Source organism: Anopheles nili, chromosome 3, assembly GCF_943737925.1.
Source record: "Anopheles nili chromosome 3, idAnoNiliSN_F5_01, whole genome shotgun sequence".
NCBI classification, from domain to species: Eukaryota; Metazoa; Arthropoda; class Insecta; order Diptera; family Culicidae; genus Anopheles; species Anopheles nili.
The window spans coordinates 34,741,045-34,765,239 of record NC_071292.1 but is presented as its reverse complement, the minus strand read 5'-3'; the positions used below and the strand labels follow the sequence as shown (position 1 = coordinate 34,765,239).

The following is a 24,195-nucleotide window of genomic DNA, read 5'->3' as shown; positions in this document are numbered from 1 at the left end:
AAAAAATCTAAACAATATAGAAGAGAGCACGTTAAAAATTTGCGACAATGCTATGGTGTTTGTCCCCCAGAAAAAAAAACCCATTTATCACAATCCTTAGCACTTGCTTTTACGATCACAAAACTGCATAAAGCTCTTGCGCCACTTGCCTTGGTGTACGGACAACATTGAAAGTGTCCATTGCGATGCCTCGGTTTTCCGGTGGCGGTAAAATAAATCTATTCAGCAAAATCAACTGGTATCCATACACAGGCATTTATTACACAGTCCATAGTCCGTCTGCCCGCTAAAGCGCTCTCAAACGGCGCCAGGATAGAGCGGTTCATTTTTTATGCTTCATCATCACTGTTGGGAACGTGTTGCGCGAGGAAGCATCATCATTTTCATCACCAAAATTCCCCTGAGTCGGTATTGATGGAGAAAATGATTTCAATGGTTTAAATGTACTTAAAAAAAAGAGCGGTAAAGAACGTTCTATATCGCGTTTATATTCTTGACTTTTTTTTGTTGGGTTATAGAAGAAAAAAAATGAAACACAATTTTAAACAACGAAACCCAGCCCATATAGTGCTGCCTTGGCTTGAGGTTAATATCAAACACAACACCACCCTTGTGCTTCCACTTCCGAAAATAACGTGTACAAGAGGGGGAATAATTCGCGTCTGCGCTCGAATTATCCTGCTTCAGATCGCTCCCCGGTCCGCTTATTCGCCTTTCTTCCTGTTGCGCTCTCTTTCAAGGATATTCCGGAACAGTCCTCGCAACGCCACACGGCGAAAGCGTTACTTTTTTCTTTCTTCTTCGTTCGTTTCCCTGCGCTTCGCTCTACCTCGGCGGCCGCTTCTTTGTTTTAGCAGCAGAATTAAAAAATGGTGCATGAACATATGGCTCCCAGTGTGGTTTGAGGGTCCCACGCGCGAGTAGCATCCAGAGAGACCATCGTTAAACTGCTGCAGAGATGATGTCTTCGGACGCCGTTTTGTCCAACACTGAGCAACACCATCAGCACACACACACACACACACACACGATGCGGCAATTGGCTGCGCTGCACTGTATGTTTTTCGAATAATTAATTTCACAGTCCCCGGGGTTTCAGTGATGGGGATTCTTGCCGCGCAAAGGCCACTGCCCCCCAAAAAGAACCAATTTTTATCACATCCTCTTCGCTTCTTTTCTTCATCTTTTTTTTCCTCTTCTCTTCTTCACACTGCCAACGACAACGACGACGGCACACACTGCGTATTAAAGGCGCTTTCCGTTTTATCACAGCGCGCACTTCCGGCAAACTGGGCGTACGCGGAAAATGGCAGGATTCGACCTGTGGCAGGAGTTTTTCATTGCACGAGGAATTGGCGCACACAAGAAAAAAACCCGCCCAACGCAGCGTTGCCTTGTACCCAAACAAAACGACACTTTTGCGAACAAACCTGCGAACGGACGAACTCGCGCAACCAGCTCTTCACTCGTCGGATTGCAGCAGAAAAATGAGCGAGCGAAGCCGCTTCGAGAGTGGATTTTGAAACCAACAAACCAACGAATGGGTCCTGAACGAGCACCCGCTTCCTCATTCCGCGCATGTCCACAAACCACGCGTGCTGGTGTGCGTGCTATCGGGCGAGCGCAACGCCGCGCAGGTTTATACGGCAGCGTCCGTGGTTTCCTTGCCGGACGAAATGAACTCGCGTCGACAAATGAACCTCGTTGTGCGGGCACAGTTTTATGCTTAACGGGCATTTTGTACGAACGCACGTCTACACGGCAGTGAAGATGTCGTCGCGGCAACCATACGAATCAAGCGAAAAACGCACATTTAACGCTTCAACATGCGTGAGGAACGTTTTTGGACGATAAATAAAATGCAAATAATGCGCGTATTGCAAGGCTCATTGAAAATAACACCCTATATTGCAGATTGGATGATTGGTAAAATTTCAAAGTTTCGTATTCATTTGAACGCATCAGAGACTCGTGTAGATGCTGTTCACTTTCAAACATGAAGTCCAGAGAAAGAGACCTAGCGAGCAGTAAATCACAAGCGCGAAAGAGAAAGACATACACCACTGGTACATATAGCTGTAGGTTTGGAATATTGCTCTCGTGAACCCCTAGCGATGTCCCTTCCAAACGTTTGTATATTGTATGACGTCACGATTGCAAATAGGAGCGAGGCTTTTCCTTCATGTTGAAGAGAGAAAGCACATATTGGGAGATGCAAAAAGGCTACTGCCGGTAGTATTCGCGCAAAATTGTTGGTTCAAATTTACTGCATGTTGTGAATTATTGAAGCATATTTCTCTCCCGCTTCTGCTCCGACTGCATTCGAGCCAACAGCGCCTGTATTTTCTACACACCCCAACGTCTTGTTGTTAAATCAGCAAATTCACTCGGGAGTCCAATGACTAATGTAACATATTTAAGGCTTTCGAACTATTAGCGACCTATTCCGCAGTTGCACTCCCACCATGAAGCAACTGTTTGTTACTGCAAACTATTTTTCTACTAAAAGGAAAAGAATATGTACAGCATAGGCACGACGACAAGCAGGATGATATATCAGCCCCTAAACGCGAGTTCTAACACGCAGTGGATGCGAAACACACCAACCCCTATTCTGGGCAGAATATCCCCTTGGCCCCGACAGTTATCATATTTTGATTAATTTCACATCCCTCAGTTATTGCAAAAGGAAAAATTCGCACACTCCCCCGTCTACCCGGCGGGATGAATTGGCTTGATTTTCTTCGCCAAACCCGGCGTTTGCCGGCAAAGTCCGATGGGGGAAAATGATGGCAAAACTACGGCCAATACCCTGCGCCCTGCGCAGTGTTTGTGTGGGTGTGTTGGTCTGTCGGCCATCTCGTTCCGACCCACCGATGCTCCCCGTCGCTGACATCCGGCGCGCGTTGTCTGTTGGTCGGTTTGTCTGGCGTTTCGCGATCGCCTTTATACCATCATCATGCCGGCCGGTCTGGACGCGCGGATTTGCTTTTGTTGTCTGGAGCGGAAGTAGCGTTCGCGAGCGGACACCAAGAGGACGAAGAAGAACAAAATCGGATCCCATAATCCGTAGATCAACGCAGTGGTGGTGATGAATGCACTGCAAAAAAGCACATCATCTAATGCGTCCACGAGGGTTGCAGGATGCATAAGGATGTCAAACCAAAAACTAGCCATTGTCACTCGCGAAATGTTACCGAGGGCGTGTCTGGAATCATGACACCAAAAGGCTCCCAAAAAACCCCGACTTCCGCGGGTTTGCTCGTTTTGATGGTGACTCACATCTGCACTTGAGGCCTCCCGGGTGGGTGGTGAGTCTTTTGTTGTTGTTGTTGTTGCTGAATTCGGAATCTCGCCCCCGGAAACCGGGAACCATGTGGTCTCGCGGCCATACCCAAAGCATGTGTGAAAATGCCACGCACACACACGAACACGAACTCTCTCTCTCTCTCTCGCGCTCAAAATGCTCTCCCAACCGGTGGACAAAGAACCACCCAAATCAAGGGATGGATGCTGCTGCAACCCCATTGATGTGGGGGATGAGAATTCAAGCCAACCGAGCCGCGCGTCCAGGACCTCTGGTCGGGGGTGTGGGGGTTTTATTTTGCCGCTGAAAGAGGAATGGAATGACCAGAATGTTGTTCCAGACAGAGCAAACGAACGAAGCGGACGCGGCTAGCCGCCAGACGGCTGCGAATTTACATCCCCCATCGATCGATCGATGAAAGGCATTATGTTGCACCAAACGTCGGACGGGAGGGAATGGGACGAAGGCGAGTTTTAGCCAGGCACATGTGCACATGTGAAAGCAATAACAGGGCTGTGTTAATACGACGACGACAACTACCGTACATTGAGGGAAGCGAATCTCGCGATCGGGAACGATTGCCCAACGAGGATTAGGCGTTTTTTTTGGGTTTTCAAAAATTCACAAAAAAATAAACTCCTCTCTCTCTACATAACGTTTCTCCAAGGACTGGAAAGCTGTGTCCCGGACGAATTGTGCTACCAAAGACGGGGAGACAAAATGAGTGACGCGCGCGTTTGCGTTTGGCATGTTATGTTTTTCCCCCTTGCCGAAGAGGATCACGTTTTATGCTGCATATGTTTGCTCGCACACACACATACACACACGTACGGCCGGTCTGCCGGTCCCTAATTCAAAACGCACGCAAACATACGCAAAACCTACCCCCTTTGCTTCGAAAAGGCTATGGGCTATGTTTCCCTTCCAAACGAGCCTGTGTGTGGTTGGGTTTTTGTTTGGTGCGCTGCCTTCTAACGCTTTCCATATCAATGAAGGAGAGACCCTGGCCAGACCCCAGGGGCGTTGTAGGGCGTAAAAGGTAGGAAAATGGAAAAACGGAACCGGGACCTAACCTTCAACTGGGACGCTTTCTGGGCTATGTTTTTCTCTCTCTCTCTCGCTCTCGTTTCTCGTACAATCGGTCGGTTTGTGCAATCCCCGGGACCAAGCCAAACAGGAGCACGCACTAACACACACATACACACAGACACACACAGAGTTGCACTCCCAGCTGCAGTTTTAACGTGCCCCGCTTTGGGATGCGCGCATCGTCGTCGTCGTGGTGTTCGCTCTCCCTTTCGTATGGAACGCGGCGGAGTTTGGAGTTTTTTTTGTCGTTGTTCGAGTCCCCAGCTGCTGCTGCAGAAGGGTGCTGCGTGTGTTTCCCGTTTCGGCGGTCCGGGTTTTTGGTGCGAGAATATATTTCTTCAATTTCGTTGTGTTGAACGGAAAACGCCACGCCATACGCACACATGCCGCAATTTGCAATCAAAGACAGAAATGCATACGATCCTTGTCCCTGTCGGTTCCTCGCCGGTTGTTATTTAAACGACGCACACAACGGGCGTGTGTGTGTGTGTTTGTGTGATTGAACGAAAAAAAAATTGAAACAAAATACGGTGGGTGATTGTAGAAAGAGGGGCACACAAAATAGAAAGAAGCACGATCGATTAAACAATTATGCATCCGTCTCCGTGTCGAGAACGTCGAGAGCAGGCCCGGAAAGCCGCACCGGATGCAATGTTCGGTGGAATGGAGAGAAGAGAGAGAAAAAGAAAAAGACGAACCTGGCTTGCAGCTTGCGGCATTTGGTCGGGCCATCGGGCATCAACACTCCCAGGGCAAGATAGTTTATGAAAGAAAGGAGAATGAAAAAAAACACGCCCAGGAAAAAATAGAACCCACAAAGGTAGCGTTCGGACCCCCAGGACCCACAAACACATGTAGAAGCGAGAGGGCTTCTCGGCCGGTGGAAACAAAAAATTAACCACACCACAACAAGTCACCCACACCTCCAGAAGCTGGGCGAAAGGAAAGAATAATAGCCATAGAAGCCGCGTAGCTAGAGAGCAAAAGTAAACTAGAGAAAACGAACCCCGTGTGGTCGGGGGAGGTGCAACGAAGAAGAAGAATACTCGGGGTAGAAAAAATGCCCCATCCCGGGAATCGGTGGAAAGGGAAACGCTACGCGGCACTGAAACGATGATCATAATACACACGGAGGGGTAACGAGCGAGAATCAAAACACGAAAGAACAGTGCAAAGAAGACACAAACGCAAACGCAAGTAAACAAAGAGAACGAGAACGGGGGAAAGCGAGAAAGCGAGAAAGCAGAACGCGGCTACAAAACAGGCGCCAAGCGAGGCGATCGTAGAGACAACAAGCTGTGGGAGAGCGGGGGGGGGGAGGTTGAGAGGGAATGTGGAATGTTTCGTTTCGAAGGCGAAAGCAAGCGAAAATGACGAAGGAAAACCTAGCGCGCAAGGGAAGCGAGCAGCAGAAAAATGGTAACGCGCAATAGCGCATGCACACGATCAGGTGAGCAAAGGGGGAGCAAAGAACGAGAGAGAGAGAGAGAGAGAGCGAAAAGAAGAAAGAAAAACAACACGATAAAGAAAAGAAGCCCAAGAAGGGCCAGGTACACAGGGCATAGGGCCACGATTCTGCAGAAATTACCTGCAACACCGCCAAAGAACGAGCGAGAGTGAGAGAGAGTGAGAGAGAGAGAGCGATCATTCAAATCAAGAATGGGCTAAAGATGAAAGAAAAATTGCTTTTACGGCTACTATCGGGTACTAGCGTGCAGGTGCACACTTGCAAACGTACACTTTGAGATAATTCACAAAAACTGCCAGCTTTACGATGAATGGATGGGTTTTGGATTTTGGTTTTGAGCTACGAAAGCCCTCTTGCCGTGTGATCGTAGCGATCGCTCGGTTAGAAAAGAACGTCCACCGTGGGGTTGTGTTTTGTTGTTGTTTTAGCTCCGAAGGGAATCGTTTCGTTTTCTCAGCATTCCGGGGCATTTTGTTTGTTGACGTTCGCTTCCGACGCGGCCTCAGAACACACATCCGCCGCCGTGTGCTGCGAGTTCGAACAACTGCATCCAATGATGCACCGTGTGTAATGCACATGATGCACGCTGCTGTTCTATTTTCAACCAGCTTGTCCAACCGAAACTGAGAGAGAGAAAGAGAGAGAGAGAGAGCATACTACGGGGGTTGTCGATTTAACGATCATTCTCCATTCCATCATTCGGCATACGGTTAAAAACCATGATTATGATTCAAAATCAGACACTCTCTTGAAAATGCCCATTTTTGGTAGGCAAAAGGGCGTAGCAGAGGGAAAAAAACGGAAAAAGTACAAAAAGGACACTTCATTAGCTTCTTTTTTTCTAATTGCCACGGTGTGTCTCAGCGTTTTCCGTTAGCCAACCGTTAGCGTAGCAACCGAAAACGGGACGCACTCATCGGGAAAGGACATTTAAATGTATATCCTAATTTCATTTCCCCGCAGTCAGATGAGGATGAGAAAAAGGCGGAAAGAAAAGAAGAGAAAGATAGAAAAAACACGCTATGATCGATGAGGATATGCCAGGAAAAGCCGGCCCAGGGTTTTGGTTGCCCTCGGTGTGCGCTTTGTCGTCCCGTTAATTTCCCGTCCCAACAGCGTGTGTGTGAGTGGTTTTTTCCCTGATATTTTCCCTCAATACCGGGTAGAACGGCTCGGAAACCGAGAGAAGGTAGGGTAGGGCCCGCGCATGACATCCCTTCGACAGGGCGCGTTTATATATATATATTTTCGAGCCCCCATGGTGAATCGAATGCTTTTCGACCGGCTTGGAACGGTCCTTTGGTTTCATCCTGGATGCCCGGCACGCACACCAACGCATATACAGACACACACACACAGATACACACGTACGTTTCCGGTGGGTTCAGGACACCGGGAACGGGGCCATTTTGCTTGTGTGTTGTTTCCTTCGTCTGGCAGCAATACGCCCAACACCCTTAATGTTCTCTCTCTCTCACTCTTTCATTCTCTCCCTCTCTCACTCAACCGAGCGGGATGTTTACGGTTTTAAGCGGTAAAGGATACGCGCGAGGGTGTCGAAACTCTTGGGCCCTGGGGGTGGGTGAGAGAGTGCCGTTGAAATTGGTTCGAAAATTTGCGTTCAAACAAAATGGACGAATGGCTTTCCACCATGCAACCGTGACGCACAAAACCCAGCGAAGGATATCGAAGGATATCCTGACGTTCCTTCCTTCGCGAGAAAAAAAAACGAAAAGCTCAGCTTCACCACAATATGTCACCCAACATGTGACGGGAAGCTGGACCAGCAAATTTCCACCAGCCAGCAAGGGGGTGTAGTGTAGCATCGTGTGTCCCTGAAACCAAAACACACACACAACACACACACATACACACATGCTACATGGCGGTGAAGAACAATTCGCCCGTCCACTAGCGTGCTTGAACTCTCACTCGTTCTCTCTCTCACACTCTCTGTCAAGTTCTTCTGCCCTCAAGGCAGAACTCCGTTTCCAGGGGTTTGCCAGGTTGCGGACGACCGCCAGCCACAGGTTCACTGAACTCCGTGAGCTCCAGAACCTCGCGCGAAGACTCGCAGCAAACGCGCGAAGCATCGCATCCACAGCCTGAAAGACGAACCCCGGCCAAGGGTTTTCCCTGGGCTTCAACCCCTGGCAACACAGCACAGCGCCACCGCTTCACGATGCTCCAGCGATGCTGCGCTTTAGGAACAACAACACCACCAGCAGCAGCAGCAGCAACAGCAGCAGTTGCTCTGGGGGGGTGGTTTTTGCCCGTGCGAATTGTTCTTTGTCTGGACGCACCAACACATGCTGCGCACGGTCATTTGGTCCCTCTCATTCACTCTCTCGCGCGCGCTCGCTCTCTTACTCGCAACCGGCATTCTGTGTTGGGTCGCTCTCTCTCTCTACCTGGAGCACGATATTTCCGTTCTCTTCACGCTTTGGCATAGTAGGCGCTGCTGTGGGGAGGTTCGTTTCGTTTTCATCCCCCTGGTTTCATGTGCTGCGCCATTTTGCTCGCGTTCTGGTGCGTCCGATGTCTCGAAGCGAATCTCCCATCCAGCGCTTCCTGGAAGCGGACAGAACCGCGCTCGATCCTGCCATGAGGAGGATGCCTTTTATTTTTTGTAGAAGTCGCGCCGGGCGCAACTTTCGTTTCCTCGCATTTTGCGGAGGGAAGTCGTCTTCGGTTGGCGGGTGGTGGGCGAACGAACGCAAAAAAATGGGGAGGAAAAGAGGAAAAAGAAATAAAATCATCCTCCCTCCTTTTGAGCCGGTGGGAAGAATGTGCCAAACGAACCCTCTCGTGGTACGAACGGGCAGCAGGGCATAAATTGAGGATGCTGCTGCTGTTGCTGTTGCTGGAGGATACGCCATTCGGCGAAAATCGTGATTCGCACAAATGGAATACTGCAAACAGCAATCGGAAAAGAGGGGGTTCAATCTGGGAAGCAAGGAATGTGTCTCTCCACCAAATGTCGGTGGTGGTATCAACTGGTTGAAGCTGGCCGCATCCCTCGAAAAACCCCCAAGGCGAAGGAAGCAACCGTACACACGAAGGTTGGCCGTCGTTTTTACTCCCCTAAAAATCGTTTAGATGAGCTACTCGCCTGCCGAAATCACAAAGCTGCTGATGACGAAATTTTCCACCCTCGTGGGGGCCGTGGAAAATGATACCATTTTTCTTGGGATCACCCCCGCTAATCGACGGCAGACAAACCGACGTTCGAATCGACGCGACATCGGCGTCGTGGATGGGACATTTTTCGTCCTTGCTGGGGGAGGATATCTACGTGCTTGTTTAGCTGCGATAGCAGCGCATCACAAATCAGCTTATTTGTCCATTTGTCTTAATGAATTAGCAAAGCCCGTCTGCGGTATGCTAGCATCACTTGCTCCTCGGTGTGGAGTTGTTTGGAGGCAGCTTATAACACCGTCGTACTGTCGAAGGTACATTAACTGCTAATAGCTAAGTTCCTTTCATATTTCTGAGGGAATTTGCAACACCGAAGTGCAAATGTCGGTAAGCGGGATGGAATTATGAAATGAGCTTGACAGGATGGTCTTCTCATGGAAGGACTTTTCCCTGCGACGTGACGTTTGGCATTGATGTTATTAAATCTTACTACAAATACATATAGCTTTTATTTAAATGTTTTAATCAGTCATAGCATACGAATTATGATAACAACATATGCTAAACTCATTGGCCGCACGTTTGTAATTAATTGTTCTCCATCCACGTGCTTTGTTTTCGTGAATCGATTCGTCCTATCCAACAGATGTGCTCATATTACACACATGGTGTCCAACACCGGTTACTAGGCAACACGAACGTGTCACGTATCTGTCAAATCGAACTGGTCATTTGTGTTTTTGTTTTCGATTATTTTCCCGACCACCACGCCAGCTACGATGCCGCATGATCCTTGACGTTTAATACGTCTTCTTTTCGCCTGAACGCGCTTTAGCCAGGGCTTTAGCACGCTCGATTGGGCAGATGGTTGAACACGGATGGTGTGTGCTGACTTGATGAAAGATGCTGCTGCTGCTGCCTCCAACAATGCGACAGCAGCAACAGCGCGCCGGCAGCGGCAGCTGAAATTATATCGACAGCTTCGGCATGGGCAGCCTCCTGCCGGTGCTGGTGAACGAGAAAGCGGCAGCAAAACGGAACGAAACATTTTAATGATACACATTTCGAGCCGAAATACAGCCAGAGTCACCACGCTTGCTCTCTCTGTCTGTGCCTGTGGTACACGTGCCCGGTTCAATAATAATAACAACACGTGCCCAAGATGGCAGCGACAGATGCTGCGCTCAAGGATATGATAGGACGGCAAGAAACCATGGCAGTTGTTCGATGAACCTGATCCCCTCGAGAAGAGTGATGAAGAGTTTAGGAGTTCGAGGACGATGGTGTGGGTTGTGGAGGGGTTTTTGGGAGGCGCCGGGTAGCAGTGGCAGTTGGAGGATTTGTTGAGTGCGCGTTTTAAAAGCGAAACTTCTCGCCGTAGCCACAAAACCATATGCCTACCAGCTCGAAGGTGGTATGTTTTTGTCATTTTCGGTGGCTTGCGATCAAAGCATCCGCAATAACGATGATGTAAGATCGCACACAACGCCTAGTATAGTAGAGCAAAGGTTGCGTAAGTTTCGAGAAGTTTGCTTGGGAAGAACGGTCGCGTTGTATTAAGCCTCTGGTTCTCACATGAACACGAGGAACAGGCAAACATGCTCAAAGAATCATGCTATTAGACAAGAATCATGTGGAGTCTATTTGAAAGGCGAATACTGCGAAGAAGAGTGTACAAATATACGTATCTCAAAAGAGCCCTTTATAGCGAACACGAAGGAGGATACTTGGACAGTTTTATCACTAAAACAACTTCGCAGCATGAAGGGAATCACAGGAAATTGCTCGATATTTTCGCCACATCTTAGAATCAGCCTGCCGCTGTCAGTGAATGATGGTAACAAGATAAATTTAAGCCAGCTGGAATTTCCATTATATTTGACCCTGACAGTTCCGTTCGACCGTGAAACATAAAATAGGCAACAACTAAACTGCTCGTGATTTACAAGAAATGATATCGAAATTCGAATGAATTCATGTTGCAGATAAATCACGCAAAACGATTCGTGGAAATATTTTTACAATGTTTATCCAACAAGTGACTACAATTTATTCCTTCTATGTCGAAGGTATCTATAGTCAACGAATAGTTGAACTCTGGTACAAAAGAATTGAAGAAGATCTAACTTTAGTTAGAAACAACGCTAAGTATAACCAAAATGAGCTTATCCCGTTCTAATAAGAAGACTCTAACTAACTGACGGTCGTTAATTCGCTTTAAAAATGTCGCAAAATAAATCCCATTCTACTGTGATGCATGTGAGAATGGGATTCAGTAAACGCCTCCCAATATTGCGCCGCGTTTGTGTTCCAGTATTTCCTTTACAATCGAACCACATGGTCGTCGCAAAATGGGAATTCGCTTTGGCGCAATGAAAACATTCCATCTTCCGTACCAACAACGCCGACTCTTGACCCTGGGAAAGCTCATCGATCTTCCAGCTCTTCTTTTCCCATATAAAGTGGATAGAGAGCGGCAAGCAAAAAAAAAACCACAGACACTCCCACCCAGCTCCTGCGCACTTGCTCCGCGATTCCCGACCCCTGGACAAAGCCCCCCCCTCCCCCCTCCCCTCCACCCACAATCCCAGTCAAGCCCGCAAGCGCCTGCAACTCATCCGTAATTTCACGCTCTTCAACGTGTGGTCGTCGTCGCGGCACAACTTCTGGTCTGGTTTGAAGTCGCGGGCTCCGTTTCGTACCATCATTCGCCGAATCGTAATGTCTTTGGATCGCGGTTGAAAACCCACCCGCCGATTGATAACCTTCCGGGAATGGACATCCGCGACAACGTGTGGGGGGGGGGGGGGGGGTTAGTTGGCGTAATTTTTGCGCCAAACGTCACGTGTTCGATCGCGTAACGCAACAAACAAAAAAAGTGAGCCTTCTAACGCAAAATGAACGCGTGTAGTGCGCCTTCCAGCAACTGATCAATCCCTCGATACGCTTCTCGGAGGACGTTGAATATGGAAAAGTGAGCTCCACCGGATAAGCCAAACGACCGGGTATCCGAAAGCGAATGAAACCGCCCAGCCACACGGTCACACAAAGGACCTGAAGAGACCTGGAAATGTGGTAGCGAACCGCAAAACTCGCTGTATCAATAGAACAACAACAGCTCGCTCTGCGGGGTCGGCTTTTGCGGACTTAGCGCCGAGTTTTTGAGTCTCACACACCAAGAAGACTAGAAGGACGCCGAGAATGGACCCCCGGGCGGGCGTTAGTCATCTCGGGGGTGCAAAGACCCGCACACACCCGTCGTTCCGTTGGGGGGTGGTTAAAAAAGCACAAAAAAGTTGCACCCCGCGAGAACTGCCGCGAATAAAGGATAAGCAAAATTACGCTCCACCTGGAGACAATGAACTTTTCAAGAATGTAGTGCGTACGTAAGCGATTCGCTTGTGAGAGAGGGAGGACAGACTCGCGCTTCAATTTCGTTAGAATTTAAATGATCCCATTAATTCATTTCGGTAAGATAATGCAGAGCGGCTCCACCAGTTTCAACGGGCGACGGTTGAAAGAAAAAGTGTTTAATTGCGTAATTTACATTCATACATTCGTGTGTTCATGAGCACGTGTTGTTTGTGCGGGGGGGAGCTTTTTTTTTGTTTGTTTGATCATTTCCATTATTTAACCGACCAACGGTTAGTCAGTTTAGTACCATTTAGATATTGTTCACCACCTTTTGTGTGTGTGTGCGTGTGTGTGTGTCGCCGTCATTAATAAATCGTCTTATCATTTCATGCATCCAATTACGCTACCCTTTTCAGACGACGATCGTGGATATGTCAAACGCAGCGATGTGTAATCGTGCGAAAAGGATAGCAAAAAAACCATTCCCGAAGGTTTTTTTTTCTTTTTTGGGTACGCACACACACACACGAGTCAGGAACAGTAGACGAAATTGGCAGAAATTGATGGGAAGCGCGTTAATGATACGTAAATCCTTCAGGCGTCGAGTGGCACCAACCGATTCCGGGCCCCCGTTTTTGGACGGCATCTGATTACGAGCTTCTTGAGGTTTGTCTCGCTCGCGCACCCACGAAGCATGCTGCTTCACATTATCACATGTTTGCGGGCACAAAACGGCACGAAAAACGCGCGCATGATTGATGGGGCCAACCGCGCGCCGCAGCACTCTAACGCAAATGGACGTCGAGACAAGGCGCGGTTTCGCAGCGCCCCTAGCGGACGGGATGCGAAGCAGAACCTTCGATAAATGCGCGCGCGAGAGAGCGAGAGAGAGAGAGCACAGCAGATGAACGGGACGCGATAGGGAAGTGACGCTGGATTTTTGGCGGCGCTTGAGCGTCCCTTCGATTCCTTTCCGAGACCATAAAAGGACGAGCGAGATGGATGCCGTTTGGGTTCGCCTTTTTTCCTTCCCGCTAAAGGGGGCCGTTATGCTTGCCTGCTCAAGTGCACATCTGCCGTTTGCATTCGCTTTTATGCTGCTGCTGTTGCTGCTGTTGCTGCGTGTGTGGCGACACAACCGCTTCCCGTTTCCGTCCGTTCGGGGTTGCGTTCTAGTTCTTGCGCAATTGGAAAACGTAACCGAAGGGTGCGTGGCTCGAACGCAGCATAATGATCGGTCACCTCTTTATACCAAAAAAAAAAAAGGGTGCGTCGCTGCGTGCATGCATGAGCCCCAGCGCGTTGATAAGTTCGAGGCACACATCAGGCCCCTGACCGAGCGTGCGATCAATTGCCTGCGGCTCACTCGAGGAAGTCCTTTCGGAGAGTTCCCAGCTGTGGCCCCTCTGTCCGTGGCGTGGCAACAACGACACAATGGCACTTTTTAATCCTTTTAAGGGCAACCTTCCGGCTTTCGGGACGCTATAAACTTATCAATTAAAACACTATCGGGCTTGGCGTCGTCGCCTGGCAGCCGTTTGGAACTCGGAAAACCCGCAAGCAGACACATTTATTTTCCCCTCGTTTTTTTTTTCGACGTGTGCAATCCTGCTTCTATTGTGATCCTTGCGCTCGATGCGTGTGCGCAATGGAAGGACGAAGTGAAACAAAAAAAAAACCCTTAACGCCCAAACCTCCCATTTAATGTCCCTGAATTTCCACGGTGACGCCAACCGGCGATTTGGTATTATTTTTAGACCTTCCCGGTTTTCTCCCGTGTGTTATTTGCTTGCCGGATTCTGGCTGATAGGCTGTCGTGGTGCGATTTCCGAGTGGACAATTTTACAGTTATAATTGCAGCAACCCAAGCTCAATTTGGGCCTAGAGACTGGACCTTTTAGCAGGAGCAGCAAACAGGAGAACGATCATTTCCAATATGTTGATCACCATTGCAAGAAAAGCACCAAAACGTCACACCGACTTCATAAAGGTGTTTTGAGCTCGGGATGGGAATGGGAATGCAACCAAAGAATGCTAGCGCGTCTAGTGTGTGTGGTTTTTGTGTCGGTAAGGTGTAAGATGCAGGTACATTCGATCGAGGATTCAACCCACCCCCGGGGTCCTTGGGAAGGATGGATCAATCACATCGCACCGACACGCTCGAGAAATGAGACACACGAACGGCACCACCGAAGGAAACCTTTCCCGAGCGAAGCACAACATAAAACGGAATCTTTTCTATCCCGCTGCCGATGGAATGAAGCCGTATCCTTCGACGGTTCTCAAGAACCGATGCAGGAAAACAAAAACGCTTTTCGGTCGCCTGAAACTTAAGACGAACGCCGAACAATGTGTCTCGCCCGCGTCTTTGTTTCGCAGGAGATGAACGTTTTTCGGGTGAGTGTGGGCTGCTTTTTTTTGTCTCTTACATCTTCCCCCATTCGCTGACAGAGCTGGTAGAGAGAGAGAGAGAGAGAGAGAGAGAGAGAGCCAGTGCAAATATTACTTCCAAGAAGTAAAAAGCGGCTGAAGGAGAAGAGGGCAACATAATAATGCTGGCTGGCTAGCTGGCTGGAGAGGAAAACAAAAAAGAATGTTAAATGATACTAAGCCACTCGGTTATAGTGGTTCATTTATTTTTTCGGGAAGGATCAACACCGTCTGTGTGTGTCCCGCGGCAACCCATCTGCCTTCTGCTGGAAGCGAAGGAGTTCGAATCCTCGTGCCAGGCGATTTCCTTCCTTCCAAAGCACGTCTTGGGCGCACTGCCATCGATCGTGCGCTCGTTAGGTTCCGCTTTGCGCGTGTTGCAAGGTGGAGATTTGGCTAATTTCGAAGGTTCCACCTTTAGCTAGCCCCCGACAGGCTGGTAAAAAGGCCACTTTAACGATCTGCAGACGTTCAAGGTTTTGTGGCCTGGAACGCGCATCCGTCCGCGATCCTTTTGTTGCAGACGGCGACAGAGGAAACCAAAACAAAAAAAGAAAGAAAACACCCGAAAGCCATCAACCGAAATGGAGGAGAGAACAAAAAAAAGACTTTAAAAGCGGCATAAAACCGCACCATCTGCAAGGCGTGCTTTTGGAGCCGATGCATTTCCGATCGCAGCTTCGATCGCAAAGCGATCTCTCGAAGGGTTGAACTGCCGTTTCAAACGTTTGGTGGTTCGATTCCAAGAAATGTGCGGTGGAATTAACTCGGTTGACGAGTGGAATTAGCACCAAAAAAATATGGCACACACAAATCGGGTGTAATTAATCGCTTTTCAATGTAGCGTTGCCGTGCGTTATATTATTTGTTTTTTCACTCGCAACCGTCTCCATATGAAGAGTGGAGCGAAAAAAAATGCTTTGACAAACCACCCCCCATCGCCCTAGACAAGCAGGCAAGCAGACGTTGTCGATTGCTGGATAACTAGCGAGGATTTATTGGTCTAATTAGGGCTCCGGGGATATTTATGGCCACCCAGAAATCACAGCCCAAACTGCAGCCTTAACGCTCGCATATGCGGGCAGACAGACAGGTAGAGATGGGACGTTTATATGCTTCTTGTTTTGTTTTTTTTTTGGTTTTTCGCCCCTAAAGCTCTCATGTACCGAAGGATCAAGAGGTCGTTGGGTTCTGCCATGTTTCACGCTTACCCAAAAAAGGACGAACCGATAAGGTGATCCGGGTTTTTTTTCTTCCTTTACCGCCCAAACGATGAGTTGACAGTTCACAAGCTCAGCAACGGCCGATGAAAAGGATCATATTTCCTGTGTTTTACTGGCTGCCGAAAGCGTACGTGCAGCAGTGAGCAGGCAGCGGCACGTACAAATTTATTATTTAAATTTTAAAACCATGGCCGCATGGAAGCCAGGTAAATGGAGCGGGTTAACAACACACGGTTCGGGACAGGACGAGGAAAATCCCCAAAAAAAAAACCCAAGCAAACCGGCCGTAAGCCTGAACCGGGCAGGATGCTAACCAGGACCAGCTAGAAGAGGTCAGCAGCCTCCTCAAAACCTGTCCATCGCCTTTGTCTAACGGTGGTTGTGATGTTGCTTTGGCATATGGGGCGGTTTATAAATTAGAACAGCGTGCAGGAGCCTACACGAACATCTCTATTTTAGCTGCTAAATGAGCTAATCAATCTAAGGAACTGTTTTAGTCAACGAACGATGCTCCTGCTGCACTACAAACTGTACACACCAAAACTTCGATAGGTGTTGCAGGAAACAAGCGAATAGAGAGAGAGAGAGAGAGCGCGACAAAAAAGAAACAGTCCCGGGAAAAAAAGGCCACAAACGTGATCCTTATCATGGTCCATCAACGCGACAGTCAAACACAATTCGGACGGGTCTTATCGCGCGGGACAAACCGACACGGTTCAATCAAACTAAATGATTTCTTGATTTCGACCGCACGCACTTCACAGTGGAGCGAAGTGATGCGCCCTTTTTTGCCCGAAATCGATAGCCATCGGGGTGGAATTTGAGCCATGCTTTGCTCCTGAGGTTCCCCGGGAGTTTAGATTTTAGAGCGGAAATGTAACGCGTTCTCAAGCGATGAAGCCTCAGGTTTCGTGAAGGAGAAGCACAAAAAAAAAAAGAACTCAAGCTCAAAACCGGGGTTAAATTGGCCCTGCTGGTAATCTTCGCAGGTACGCGAACAAAGGCGTCCGGCCGGATGATCCTTTTCCTTCGAGAAGGTCAAGCACAGCCTTGGATATCTCGTTCCCGAAGTCGTCGGTTCAAAGCCCGCTGCAACCGTGCACTGTCCGTTGAGTGCAGCGTGAACTTGAAAGGCAGAATGCAATGCAAAAAAAAAAGAGCCAACAATAATCGTGCAACCAAGTTCCCAACTCTCTCTCTCTCCTTCTCGCTTACTCACAAGCATATGGTGCTTCTTGGATTTCGCAAGTCCGCAAGAAGTAAGATCGCGTTTGTCGTCTTACGTTAGCGCATTGATCCTCAAAAACGATCGCGCAACGGAGCAGCAAAACGATCGCCCATTAGTGTGTCTTTGTTTCTCTACCGGCTGGTTGTTGGCCTACACCGGCGGTGCCATTGCACTCCCACGAGCCCCATTCATAGTGCCGAGATTTTATCCTTTTACGCGCACGCCGCGCGTCCCTTTCAAGGCGCGCGCACATTCCATCGATCGCAAGGAAAGTGGCCCCCGGCTCGCCCGGTTGCAGACGTTTCTTGGGGTTTGAGGGTGGGTGGGGGAAAAAAAGGGAAGGAATTCCACCGCCAACCCGCGGAAAAACCGGTTCCTAGTGTGTGTTTCCGTGCGCCGAGGGTGAAGGAAGAAAAAGAAACGCCCCGGAAGAAGCGAACAGAATCGATACATCCACCGGATCTCGTTCTGTCTGCCGGGCATGCGATCGATGGCACTGCACAAAGAGCGTATAAATATTTCGCAAACGTGCTTTCGTCGTGTCGTCTTCTTTCAAACCCCGCCACGCACGATCAGGACGTGCTTTGGGATCCTTCCGCGAGGACACGCGAAGATCGCGAGTGCAACCAAGGTTGGAGATCCGTGATCCGGAATGGGATCAGAAATCATAATGAAATTCTCAAACTATTCAATTCGAGGTTACCTCACACGGTGCTGCAAATTAACCTCACTTTCTTACGCAAGGATTTACCCTTAAGCGATTCATTTCTTCCATTATTCACACCAATCTCATCACGCGTTGATGAATTTCTTCGTGCAAGAAATGAGATTGAACTTGAATGAAACAACGAAGTGCAGGCGAATCGCGGCTCGAACATCCAACCTCTGGTGATCACGACAAGCGAAAAGAAGAAGCAGAGCAACGCGGGATCCAACGTCGGGTACGTTGCACTTGCACCCTCCTTCCTCTCTCACATTCCTCCTCCTCCTCCACCGGAATGGTCTGGCTGCCTTTTTCTCGTGCATTTCCCTCCCCATAGAATCGGTGCGAGAACATTTGATGTTTCGCGAATCGCGTTTTGCCGTTCGCCTTTCGTCCTTCCGCGTGTTTCACGCGCATAAAAACCTCGCCGGATGGTTTCTTCCAGCCGTCGTCTTGTGTTGCTGGTGTTGCCGTTGCAGACCGCCGTCGGGTCAGAAATGGCAGAGCGGCGCACACACATTAATCTTGCGCCCGGTTCTTGGAAATGCGTCTTTTGGCGTCGCCGGCGACTCCGGAATAACGCGAAACGAACGCGACTGACGGGCCACTTCCGTTGATTAGCAAGTAGCACGGGCGACTTGCATCTGCACACCGCCGCCAGTGCCGTTCGGGTGGCCGATTCTCAATTTACTCTCAGTTTTCTCGTGCTCTCCTGCTTTGGCGGCAGTTGCGAGCCGTTCCGTTGGTGGTGGATTTTGTCGGTCGTTTTTACGCCCGGTTTCGTGAGGAGGCATGCTTGCAAAGTTGAGCTGATGGTGATGGACGTCGTCCTCTTTTGCTGGCGATGCTCTGAAATGACCATTGCGTGACCTCGGTTTCGCTCGAACAAGGCCTCGGTTGTAAGGTGCGAGCAGCATTTAACCATTGACTGGGATATGCTTGGGATGTGGTTCGTATCCGTCGTAATCCGATGCCGGCGGCGTTAAAAAGGCGGCTGAAGGCACAACCCGTTTTGGCGAAATATGCCAATATTTAGACAACCGATAGCTATGAGCAAGTGATGAGTTTTCGTTTTTTGCTTTGGGAAAACACGGTGTGACTCGCAAGTACAACATCACGATATGATGTTGAGCTGGAGTGCCATAGTGTTGAAGTAAATTAGCTGCAGCAAACACGTGCATCATGCGAAAATTGTTGCGTATTTTAAAAAGAAGTAAAATTAATATTTAACTCAGGCATATCTATGCTGATTATGACTCAGAATAATGTTGTATATCTTCAGTTGGTATTCTATTCTCATTTGCATTTTTTAATGCCGGAGTTTTTAAGAATAAAGCTGATTTTTTGATGAAATATACTTCAAATATAGAGACCACTAAAAATAGTTTAGTATAGTAGCAAAACATTACATTCATAATCACATGTAAGAGAGACGTGGTTACAATCAGTTTGTAAACATGGACGAATAGTCAGTTCCAATTTGAATTTTGAAATTTGCCATAGCCAAAATTGCTACAAAAAGCTGAATAATACTTCAAATACAAGAACCACTGAAAGTAGCCTAGTATAGTGGCAGAAAATCCCATTTTTATTAGCATGTTTGACGGACGTTTACCACAACACCGAGGAGCAAAAATTCGTCTACGTACACATTTTATTCAAATGGGGTTATTGCCGCCCTATTATGCACTGAAGAAGCCATATTTAGTCTGCACTGCTACGGAAGGTCGATTTGATTCCGCCGATTTTTTTTAATACACCGAATAAACATTACAAGCCCGTGAAGCCGAAAAACCAAGCAAACTGGTCGTGTTGCCGGGCAACCTTTACCCTCATGGAATACACCCTGAGATGGGGGAGAAAAAAAAACAACAAAACCGACAGACGAAGACAATAGAGAGAGAGAGAGAGTGAGAAAGACAATGTGACGAACCCGGGCCCGGGGCCGATTTTAATCATAATGCGCCCATTTATCCGCGCGCTGTCTGCAACGCTTCCTTAAGCCGCCCGGTCACAGATTCGCGCCCTCGAAAGGCCTCCTCGGTCTCGGATTTTAATCTCCGCTATTGGGGAGCAATATATATATATATATATATTAACGCCATCCGCTCCGGCATCAGTTGTGAAGGACCGGAACCCGAGCCAAATCAAATCCGCTCCAACGACGATGGATGCTTCGTCCGGTGAGTGAACACGAAACGCGACATGCCAAGGATTTTCCTTCACTCGAAACCGGCTACACACACACACACACACACACGCCTGCCGGTGCCGCATCACGACGGGCAGAAGTGTTTCTAAACATGGAAAATTTATTTTCCTCCCACCAACCCGGCTTCGGGTTTTCCCGCACCGGCCACAACGCCCAATGAGTCACAGGCATTGAGGTTGGCAGAAGCAATAAACACCGCTTGGAGGGTTGACCGAGCGTAGGTGGTTGAACGAGGAGAGCGGGGGAGGAATGTGTCACACCCCGACGGTTTGAGGACTCCCTCCCGGACTGTGTGTGTGTGTGTTCCCTCCACCACGCTCCAAGTCGCGTCCGCGCGTTCACTTTTCGGGCGAAATTTTTGATGAATGAAAGTTGGTATGGCGAAACCGCCGGTTTCCGATCGTTTGGATGCAAAATGCGCGGGGGGACGGGGAGGCGTACGAAACCATTAGCGAAGGGCCCTTTCGCTTTTCCACCCAAAACCCAGCCCAAAGCTGCCGGGAAATCGTTACGGGGTTTTTCGTCCTCGCCCTCGCCACGTCGAGCTCGACCGGAAATGGTAGGCAGGAGGAGTAGGAACGGCAAAACCCAAGGGGGAGTTTGTACACACACACCCACACACCCACACACACACACACATACAGGCCTATGTAAAATTTCATCCCCTCTGTCCCGAGCCAGGGGCCACGCCAGGATTCGTGGGGTTTACGCGACAGAGGGTGCCGTGTTTTTTCGTCCTCTTCTTTTGCCGCTTCATTCTTTTCTTCTTTTTTGTTTTCCTCCACCACCGGACCAAGCGAGACGAGGGCAGATTTACCCAAAACTCCCCCTTCGTTAGGGTGGGTTTTTGTATGTGTGTGTGTGTAGGTGTGCTCGAGTGTCTCCCGTAGGGGGAGGGTGGAAGCAAAAAAAGGTGAACAACCTTGCTTCGGTTTCGGTTTTCGGTCGCAAGTGTGGTGGCAATTTCGATAAGGGAGGTGGAAAACCCCGGAACCTCGATAAGGGTCGGTGTGTGGACGCGGCCAGGTTTCCCTTTGGTGGAGGAATGGAGGATCCGCGAATCGGATTCAAACGCGCGTCACAGCTACCGTTTGCGTGCGTACGTGCGTGCGTGCGTGCGTGTGTGCGAACAGGAAGTTGGATCGAACACACACCCACACCCACACAAAGGGTGATTTTCCCTCGCAAATGTCGCCCGCCGGCGCGTTTGTTAATTACTGCGGCGAGCGGCCGTATTTTGCGGCAAAGTTACGAGTTTCTGCATGAGGCGCGTCGTTTTGTGATTTCGTTCCTATGCCCGGGGGAAAATGCGGCGCCTGGCTTTGAGAAAATAAATGAAAAAAGAAAGACTTCCAATCATAAACCACCACTCGGCGTGATTATGGGGATGAAGCACCCATTCGGTTTGATGGACAATTCGAAAACACAACCCCAATCGTTGTGCAATTAAAATCTGGCGAGGATTCACAATTAGCCACCGGACTCCTTTAAACAGCCCGCTGGATGCTCAATTTAATGAACCCAGACGGGTGGTGATAAAATTAAAAACAACCCCCGTGCTTTTGCTCCTGCACAAAAATATATATTCCATTCTCCAAACAAAACAAAACACACAAACCCACCCCCGTACGCAGCAAGATGCATCTCGCCCTGTCCCACCCCATCCACCGCACGGGCGTGCATTTTTATGTTGCCACTCATAAAACATAAAGCGAACAACACACACACACGGTTGGGGGATATGCGCCCTTGGACCCGAGGCCCCCTCGAATCGGAGGTTTTGTTAAAGCAATTTTACAAATCGCTTAGCGCAATGTAACCCTTGATAACGTGTGTGTGTGCGTCTCTGTGTGTGTATGCGTGTGTGTGCACATGCATCGATGGATGGATGCACCGACGGATGGATGCACTGCAACGACTGCACCCAAGCGACGGGTCGAGCGACGTTCGAAGCGAATCGTCGGCACGTTAATTTATTTCAAGGACTTTTTTTCCATGCCCGGCACGGGTTTATGGAAAGTTTGCCGGCTGTTATGTGCGACCGCGATGAGGCAGCGGGGGCAGAGAGATGCAATTTTCCAGCCACGAACACTCGCGGGAACACAGCACTATACTTTGCGCAACCGACCGCATCCAATCGGAATCACCTTCACGGAAGACACACAACCATCTCGGGTCTCGGGAGGATTGCGAGGATTGTTTTGCATTTTTGCATGCATAATAATGCGTTGCTGGGGGGGTGTAAATGCATCCCAGCCTGGTGATGCAGTCCAGCAGGACATTTTTGACCCCGGGACATCAGCTTCGCCGGAATGATCGATAAATCACTTCCTGTATGTTGGTGTGTTTGGCTTGTGTGATAAACCCTGGCGGGCCGGCGGGTGAGTCACGTAAAATTTTGCTAACCAAATGACAGAGAGAGCGAGAGAGAGAGAGAGAGAACGAGCGAGAGAGCAGGAGAGCGTACCTTAAGCAGGGGTTGAAAAGCGGCATATCAGCAAAAGTGAAATCACCGCGTTTTGTTTGGCGCCTTCAGTAGAACCTTGGCCGCCCTGGGAAATTGCAGGGAAATTTCCCGTGAGTTTTCTCGTGACAGTGCCAGGGTCGAAACCCGGAGGTCGCTTGGGTTTTCTTTCTTTCGGCACCACATCCCGACGCGCCATTAATGAATGGGACACATTCGGCGGCATCAATTGAATGAACGCGGTGCAGAAAACAAGACATTGTTGATTGTTTCAATTTCCACGAGGTGGCGGTGGCCTTCAGCGGAAATCGACCGTCTGGCCCGGGGGTTCTCTCCCGGGGACGTTCGACAGCGCGCATGCAATGCATGACGCTACAAAATGTGCATGGTGCATGGTGCATCGTGCATGATGATGATGCACGTCACTTGCGACCACCCGGTTCGCTTGTCCGTCGAGAGAGCGAGTTAGTTAAGCTGTCTCCGTGTGTCTGCTGATCGTCGCTCTCTGAGACGACCATTTTTTTTTTCGTCTTCTTTCTCCTCGTTTTGCTGTTGCTTCTTCAGGACGCATTGGCTGGTCGCGACAAAGGACATACCGCGTGCGTGTCCGGCGGGTGCAGCAAATCCGTGAGTCTCGTCCGCGGATTTATATGTACCGGCAAATGAAGCCACAGCCAAAAACAAGAACAAAGAAAAAAAAAAAGAGGAGCTTTCTCATCCCACCCAAAAAACAAAAAAACAGGCACAAACGCCTGCCGGCCTTCACGTTGCACCCTATTTCTCGCCAGCCGCAAAGATGCGCGACGATCCGCCCCACCGGGCGCGATTCTTTTGTGCGGTTGTGTTGGTGATGTGTTTTCGTTTTGCATCGCCGCCTGCTTTGTGTGTGTGTGTGTGTGTGTCTGCGTTCCCGGGCAGTCGAATCCGACGGTCGGCAACAGTCGCCGGTAGACAAAACGCCGGCCGAATGCGCGCCGTTGCACATGCGTCCTTGCAATCGCCCAGACACGATCGTGCAGTCTGGCGGGAGGTGCATAATAAAAGCAAAAGCTGCAAAAGCGGGTTGGCCCCGGCCCGATGCGATGATAATCATTTCTCCTTTCGATGCAACCCCCTGGCGGTGGTGGGTCTGTGGTAGAGCAGCAGCAGAAGCAGCAAAAAAAAAGCCACCGGGTACCGGGAGCATCTGCTCTGGCCGCGAGCAAAGTGCGAGCTCGCGAAAGAGCATGAGCTTTTCTCCCACGGATGCACTCAACGATTGTGGGATGCAAAACAACGCGAACACGAGACGACGACGACGACGACGACGCCGGTTTGCTGTCTGGCGAGTTAGTGAGCTGCAGGAGTGAGGGAAGAAGAAAAAAGGGGATTTCAAACGGACTAATGCCGGGCGCGATTACGATGTCAAACAATTCGATTAATGCGAGACATTGTGCATGGCCCTGTGCGCTAGAGAACGAAAGAGTCCATTCTGCTTCAGTAAAACTATCTTTTTTGGCGTCAATAAATGGCTGGTTTTGCTAGAGTTGCACAAAAAAGAACACATGTTCGTAGGGAACGTTTCAGCGATGAATGTATA

The 24,195-nt window shown here is 49.3% G+C and overlaps 1 protein-coding gene across 1 annotated transcript in view; it reads right to left on the bottom strand.

Annotated features, from left to right (window-relative positions):
* The window catches only part of LOC128725868 (protein disks lost), a 69,785-nt gene that overhangs the window by 45,016 nt on the left and 574 nt on the right, over positions 1 to 24,195 (bottom strand). The gene's annotated exons all lie outside the window — the stretch shown is intronic.